This window comes from Stigmatopora nigra, chromosome 20, assembly GCF_051989575.1.
Source record: "Stigmatopora nigra isolate UIUO_SnigA chromosome 20, RoL_Snig_1.1, whole genome shotgun sequence".
NCBI lineage: Eukaryota > Metazoa > Chordata > Actinopteri > Syngnathiformes > Syngnathidae > Stigmatopora > Stigmatopora nigra.
In genome coordinates, this window is record NC_135527.1 from 4,001,548 (window position 1) to 4,009,685 (window position 8,138).

Genomic DNA, 8,138 nt, shown 5'->3' on the forward strand with positions numbered 1-8,138 from the left:
TGTTGCTGACCAACCATTAGACATGATCATAGCCGAGAGGGGTATGTGGATCCACCTTTTGCACTGTAAAAAGGTTTTCTCAGTTGAAATGTTTGGGGAGACAGGTGAGAACAACTTTCTGATGAATAAATTAAAACGGCAACCACTCCAATATTGATTGGAAATAATATTGCAGAGAGCAATGCCATAAACCATAGGGAACTCTTTTATATTGGTTTTATTGTCTCCACATGTGTCCAAATGTAAAAGTGTTTCAATTGAGACTAAACCTTACAAAGGGTTAAAAAAAATGACCAGACAAGGGTAAATACGATCGGATATAACAGCAACTCCCTCAATCACCATTTTTGGGGGAAAGTGTTTTTACAAAAGAAAAAAAGTGTCCTGCTTGTAAAGAAAAGGAAAAATATTGAAACGGTGTCCATCCTGTTACGCAAGCAGTGAATGACAAGCCAGTTTTTGTGCTACCTACCTGTTTGAACCTTAAAGGGCATGGTCTGAATCTGGTGCGGTAGATGAGACATTGTGTGCCCATTGTCCAAGACAAATTGCGCCACTGATTGCACTTTTTGGCTTATGGTGGTGAAATTGTACAAATAAATTATATAAGTCCTGTCAAAAAAGAAATAGGACTATGTGTTGGTCCCTAACCAAAGCCGTTGAAGGCCTGCAGACCCTGAACTGGAAACAAAGAGGAACTCTGTTGTGGAACTGTCTACTTTCTGGCAGACTGGTGGGATAAGGCCGATGGCAAATGTAAAGAAAAAATGGCCTTCATTGAGGTGAAATCAATGGCTGTTTTGGCTATTACTTTAACAATGTGTGGGTATTGTCTTAGCCCCTGCTTCTGCTCTTTGCTAGACCGACTTATGGTCGATGCATTTGCTCTAACAAATTCCAAATTGCAAGGATTATATTTTCTTATCAGGCAGCCTACTTGTGATAACATTGATGTCCAGGATTATGCAAATTATGAAAATTAGTTGAACAAGAATGATTTTGTTCTTCCTTTTCAGGCCAGATATGCAAGTAAGGAAGGGCTGGTAAAGATCGAGAGAACGGACTTCCCCCAAGTGTATTTGTCAAAAATAAAAAAGATTATGGGATTGCGTTCAAATTCATAATAACAAGGTAATGTTAGGGTTATCATTATTATATATTTACTTGCAATGAAGAATGCTTTGCTCTATATAGAGTTATTGACATTAAAAAGTCATTTTAATGCATCTCTTGCAATAATAATGCTCGCTCCCAAGTTAACCGAAACAAATTGAAGGTCACTCCTCTTTGCAGCTGGACTTCTCAGAACTATTGTTCACACCGAGCTCTCTTGGGAAGATACGGATGACTTTCAATTGTTTTGAGAAACATCGGCTTCTGAAAGTGGGGTTCTCATCAAGCTCTCTTTGGAAGATCCGGAGGACTTACAATTCTTTTTGACTTCTGACAGTGTTGTCCACAGCGCTCCCTCGGGAGGATCTGACAGACCTTCAATTGTTTTGAGAAATGAGATGCATATGATAGATCTGAAATACAACTTTAGGAGCAGGTTAAGAAAGAGTGAGATCAATTTAATATGAAAAAGATTTATTACCAAGTTGCAAAGTGGAGAGTGAGAGCTCTAACAGTGGAGTCCTGTTCAGCGCGATGTTCTTGCAACTCTCTCCGAATGAAGAGTGGGTCCGTCTTTATCTAGGCAAACAGGGTAATATTTCTAAGACAGGAATGTAGGACAACGTTTATGTATAAAAGTTTAGGCTGATATGGTTAGACATTTGCAGCGCAAAGTTGTATACAAACAATATTTTTTATAGCTCACTGAAAATGCTGCAGCCTATCTTACCGCTTATCGCGAATCGAACAAACAATTGCAAGGTCAGCTAGTTAGCCTATCTTGCATTCCACGATCTTAACAAACAATAGTAAAACCAGTTTGGCCACCTGGCTCGACATAACCAAACAATTATTAAGCCAGTTGGCTTAGTCTATCCCACAGCATGTTGTAAATCTTATGTAGTAAATAAGCAAGAGAGGCATCGATTCGATAGAATGATCTCGGACGGAGACGAGTCAGGATCGATTCTCTCTTGCAAGACAGCGGTTATGAGTCAGATGCCTGTTTTATTTATGTGTGCATTTGTGAATGCCTATTGTTGAACCTATCACTTGCCATAAAGAAATACTCTTTTTTTTATGATAAATCTAAAACAGATGAAGTTCAAGGTGCCCCTTTTTGACAAAATCATGGTAAAATATCAGTTTTAGTGAAAGTGTAAAAAACATGCTCATCTCTCATCTTGTCTTCCTCTTATCCCAAGTCGAGTCGTGGGTACAGCAGCTTCAGCACGGAAACCCAGACTTCCCTTTCTCCAGCCACTACATACAGTTTTTCCGGGTGTATCCCAAGGCGTTCCCGGGCCAGCGGGAAGACATAGTCTCCCCAGCCTCTCCGAGGTCGGCCCCGTGGCCCCCTTCCGGTGGGATGTGCCTGTTCAGCTGCGACAGGCTCCAGTACGCTCCGTGACCCTAATGCGGATACATTGCGGTTCAGAAAATGAGATGAGATGAAGGGGAGATATATTCCTTTCATTTCATCGGTGAGTAAAATGTTTCATTTCATTCTCATTTCTGATACTTTTCCTCTCTTTATTAAAAAAGGCAATACCAGTTTAAAATAAACGAAAAGACTAGTTTAAAAAGTAAAAATGTATTAAAATTTGACAAAAAATATATTTATTTTTGCCAGATCCGTTAGACAGGGAATACTCTAAATCAGTGGCCAGCCAATCGCAGGCTTTATGGGACCACCGGCAAACACCGCATGGCAGATTTACCTTCCTGCAGGGTAATGTCCGATGGTCTCTTGTTCTGAAAAGGTCCCGTTGATTACTTTGGTCCGTTTCAAGCAAAAAGGGGGAGAGGCCTATTTATGAAATGCTCTAATTGGAATCATTTACTAGTAAGCCATGAGTCAATTTGCAGACCGGTTTGGTTCTTTTTGTCTAGAAGACTAGATGAGTAATTCGCTCTGTAAAATAACGGGGGCAGGCGTTACATGATTTTGTGTAACAAAAATGAGAATAGGCAGGGGACAGGACCCACGGTTCAATCCCAGTCAGAGATGGAGCAGAGGTGCATTCTTAGAGAGAGTTGATTCTAGATGAAGTAACCCCTGACTACACCTTTGTGCTACTTCCTCGCAAATATTGACATTTGATACAAATCTTATACAAGCGCGTCTCCGATTCAAAATGACAAGAAAGCGTTTATCACTATTGGCTGAGTTATTTGTTTATGCAGAGCCTTGTTTCATTACATGCAGCTTTTCCAAATGAAAGTCAACATTGATTTACTATATAACAATCTATAAGAGTCGCTGCTGAGTCACTTAAATCAAGTGATTAAAGCCGAATTTCTTACCCTTAGTTCTTAATGTAATCAATATTTCATGAATAATCAACATGCACTCACATGGATTTGTAACAATCTACTGTGAACATTTAACTTCATAAAACTGTCAACCAAAATCATCTCGCATGCAATTCTAAGGGTCAAAATTAAAATAAAATGTTATAATAACATCTACGTGAATTTTGTAATAATATTTTGTTATAAAATGAAAATAAGTAGAAAAGCACTGGACGGCGCCCGTGGTTCGATCCCAGTCCGGGATTGAGTAGAAGCGAATGCTAAGTAAGTATTGTTTCTAGATGAAGTAACCACTTAGCTAAACCAATGCGACAAGTTCAGCGGAAAAACGACTATTTATATAATTTGATTATATGAATACCGGTCAACTTGTACGTTTTATACATATTTTATACGTGTCTTTACCATTTCAAATCATGTAAGCCGTACACCGACTTTTGTACGGGAAAAAAATATTTTAAAAAATCGCCGTATTTATGATAACCGATTTCAACAAGACCGTTATGGCTAAAATCGAGATAGTCTCGTAGGCTGGTAGCCAACGACGCTACTGTCATCGATCGTTACTATTGTCACGGTATACCAGCAAAAATTATCCTCAATCGTATTTTTTAGCGGTGCGTACGGCAATATCGATAAAGGATGACATGCAAATGCGTAGATATACATAGAGTAAATATCATGGAAGCAAGCATGGAGGAGCCACCTAGTAAAAAACGAAGAACTCAAGGATCGGCTCAACACCAGAAAGAATGGGAGTTACTTCAAGGTGATATGCTGGCTGGATTAAAGCATCGTTAAGAGGCACTCAATTCTCATTCTGTGTCCCTTGCAATAATATTGCAAGGGACACAGAATGAGAAAAAAAATCGTAAAAACCACTCGCAGCAACTTTCACGTCTTTATTGAATAAAGACGTGAAAGTTGCTGCGAGTTTATTTTACGATCTGAAGAGCCACTTTAAAACTGCCGGACACGTGGAGAATGTGGAAAAAAAAAACAATTCACATGTCCCATTAACCAAGCACTTCGTCTCTACCGCAAATCCTGCAGCATCCCACAAGACGACAAATGCGTAAATTCTCTTCTGCCATTTTCTTGCTGAGCACAACATTGCTTTCACAGCTAAGATTTTAGCACCTGAATCCAATTCCTTAACTCTGTCTTATCCCGTCTAACAAAGGAGCGTGTTCACCATCGGAAGAGACAGACCAGGCCAGAGCGAGTGGATCCACAGATGGTTTATTCCTAACAAATTGATCTATACAGAGCAGTATGTGTGATACTAACTTAAAATGAGTGCTCAATAATACAATAGTAACGCAAAATGAATCAGCTATACTAAAATGAATAAGCTAAATATATCTTCATTTGATAATCGTACAACAGCAATATAGAACTGAGGCAGCTATAATAAAATGAATAAGATAAATATATCTTCATTTGTTAATCGTACAACAGCAATATAGAACTGATGCAGCTATAACAAAATGAATGAGTTAAACACATCATGTTCTTCATTAGATTATATGGTTAAAATATGTCATATTCTTCAAAAGTTATGTTTCCGGATCCACTGACAGCTAATGTAATTTATTATTATTAACAATGAATCAGCATTTATGGCACCGTGTCAACCATAACGGCTTTGGGAAAAGCCCCATTTGTTATTTAGTTTTGATAATTTATGCATTATACCTGTTGTGAGAACAAAGCACTATGAGTTCCTGACATTGCTGCCAACTTTAATTGTGAAAAATATTTATAATTTACCAATTGTGTTGCTACATATATATATATATATATATATATATATATATATATATATATATATATATATATATATATATATATATATATATATATATATATATATATATATATATATATATATATATATATATATATATATATATATATATATATATATATATATATATATATATATATATATATATATATATATATATATATATATATATATATATATATATATGTCATGAGGGTAAATGGTTGAGTTCTGCAGTACTGAATGACGTCTTGGGTGTAGCCACGTGCAAATCTCTCCTTAACAATCATCATAGCCTTGGTCCTCCGACATGCAAATCCTGTAAAAATATAATATTAAAATATAACATTTTAATCACATAAATATATATTCAACAATGTACACAATTCTTTCTGGGAAAAAAAAAATATATATATCTATCTATATATATATATATATATATATATATATATATATATATATATATATATATATATATATATATATATATATATATATATATATATATATATATATATATATATATATATATATATTTTTTTTTTTTTCCCAGAAAGAATTGTGTACATTGTTGAATATATATTTATGTGATTAAAATATTATATTTTTACAGGATTTGCATGTCGGAGGACCAAGGCTATGTTGATTGTTAAGGAGAGCTTTGCACGTGGCTACACCCAAGACGTCATTCAGTACTGCAGAACTCACCCATTTACCCTCATGACTGATGAAAGCAATGATCGTACTACCAAAAAGCGACTTGTTGTGTTAGCTCACTTCGTTGATGGGGAGAACACAAATACCAGACTCCTTGATTTACCAGAGTTGGCATCAGGCACAGCAGCATCAATCTTTGCCATTATTGATAACATTTTACGAGAAAATGACATTCCATGGAGTAACGTTGTGGGATTTGCAAGCGACAATTGCAACACCGTGGTTGGAAAGAAAAACTTTGTCTTGTCTAGGATAAAAGAAAAAAATGGGGCTGTTTTTAGTGTTGGATGCATTTGTCATCTTGGCAATCTGTGTGTCAATGATGGACTGAAGACATTGCCAGTAAACATAGATGCCTTGCTGGTGGATATATTTTATTTTTTTTAAAAATAGTTCCGGACGAATTGAGGATTTTAAAGAGTATCAGGACTTTACAAATTCTGAGCAAGAACAAATCCTAAAGCATTGTCTGACACAATGGTTGTCTCTGCAAAAAGTGGTTGAAAGAACGTTGTCTCAGTGCGAAGCACTCAAAAGCTACTTCGCTAGCCAAGCGGATGTTGAAAGGGCAGGTAAAGTGAAAAACATCCATGATCGATTAAATAAATCTATTCAATGTTGTGTTCCAAACAGAGGCATGTATGATTGGAGATTTGCTACCAGAAATGGAAAGACTCTTAAAAAAACTCTTGGTGAAATATGTGAAAATGGAACATGTCAAATCTGCTGATAGCCTGCTGGCAGTTGATTATACAAACAGATGCATGCAGCATGAAGATAGCAGGCTTGCTGTTGGCTTGGGCACCAGGTCCCTCTTCCAAGACACCAATGAGGATGATCAAATCAGGCATAGCATCACACTAGCCATGCAAGCAATCTTTTATTTTCTCTGTTCGCTCCTTCTATGAGGCTGTTGTAACTAAAATGATACAAAAATTTCCATTTGAGAATACAATACTGAGTGACTTGGTGGTGTTGGACCCAAGAAAGAGAGAGATGTTGGATTACACAAGTATTGTTAAGCTTGCAAACAGGTTTACACCGGACTTTGATCAGGAACAATTAAAAGATGAATGGGAAGACTATCAACTAATACCTGATGATTTTTTTCCCTCAGAAAAGTCCAGAGACATTTTGCCCTCATGTGTTCAAAATGAAAACTGGTTTGGGGCTGGATTGCTTTCCACTGATGAGAAAGATGTATCAAATTTTACTCAGCCTTCCTCACAGTAACGCTGATAGCGAGCGGGTTTTCAGCCATGTGAGGAAAATTCATACATACATAGTACAGAAAGACAATGGGAACAGACACTCTTACTTCTTTATTACAGATGAAATTGAACTGTGACAACTGTTGCTCACAAGTGAGACACAAATTAGAGCAGATAAAATCTGCCAAATCATGCACATTGGCTTACAATAGGAAGCACTGAAGGCACAGTTTATTGCATTGTAAACTTTTTAAATTGAATAAAACACTTTGTATGCAAATTACCTTTGTTATTTCTATTACACTGTCTGGGTTTTTTTTAAGGGGAATCATAATCATTAAAAAGGGAAGTTATCGGCAGAGGTTGACAGGTATGCTAAATCGAAAAGCTACATTTTGATAAAAGGTTGGGTAATTTCAAGGACATTTGATTTTAATGTTACATTGTGTTTGATCTTATTTCAAGTAACAAATAACACACTTCAATATTTAAATCTAATGGTTTTTAAGGTTAATTCACAATTTGGTGATGCACAATCCCCCATATATATTCGTTGAAGGTAGTGTGGCCGAGCGGTCCAAGGCGCTGGATTAAGGCTCCAGTCTCTCAGGAGGCGTGGGTTCAAATCCCACCACTGCCAGCGGATGTTTGTTTATTTTTATTTTTTAGGATGGAAACTATAGAGAAGTATTTCTTACTATCTTGTGTATTCTTTCATTGCCTTTAAATAAGGTGCATCTGTAATGGTCTTGAAATCAAACTTATAACCTTCTTGGGTCAAATTGAGAGAATAAAATAATTTGCAATGGCAGTCGCTCCGTTGCCGGTAACCGGTCAAATAGTCCCGGGGGCTATTTAGCCAGTGACCGGCCAAATAGCCTATATGGCCCAATATAGCTATTAAGCCGATGTGACAGTATATATTATTTAATTCTATAGTTAACCCTTACCCTCCTTTTATATTTTCACAACTTGTATCAAATAACAGTCCA

The 8,138-nt window shown here is 36.6% G+C and overlaps 1 long non-coding RNA gene and 1 other non-coding gene across 2 annotated transcripts; one reads left to right on the plus strand and one right to left on the minus strand.

The window, feature by feature from the left end:
* Positions 1-1,196: 1,196 nt before the first annotated feature.
* LOC144213419 (uncharacterized) lies at positions 1,197-2,527 on the minus strand. Its single transcript, XR_013329956.1, has 2 exons — positions 1,595-2,527; positions 1,197-1,488 (listed from the first exon to the last, which is right to left on the minus strand). It is a non-coding gene; the product is annotated as an uncharacterized LOC144213419 (long non-coding RNA).
* Positions 2,528-7,704: 5,177 nt separating this feature from the next.
* Positions 7,705-7,786, plus strand: trnal-aag (transfer RNA leucine (anticodon AAG)). Its single transcript has one exon. It is a non-coding gene; the product is annotated as a tRNA-Leu (tRNA).
* The last annotated feature ends 352 nt before the right edge of the window (positions 7,787-8,138 follow it).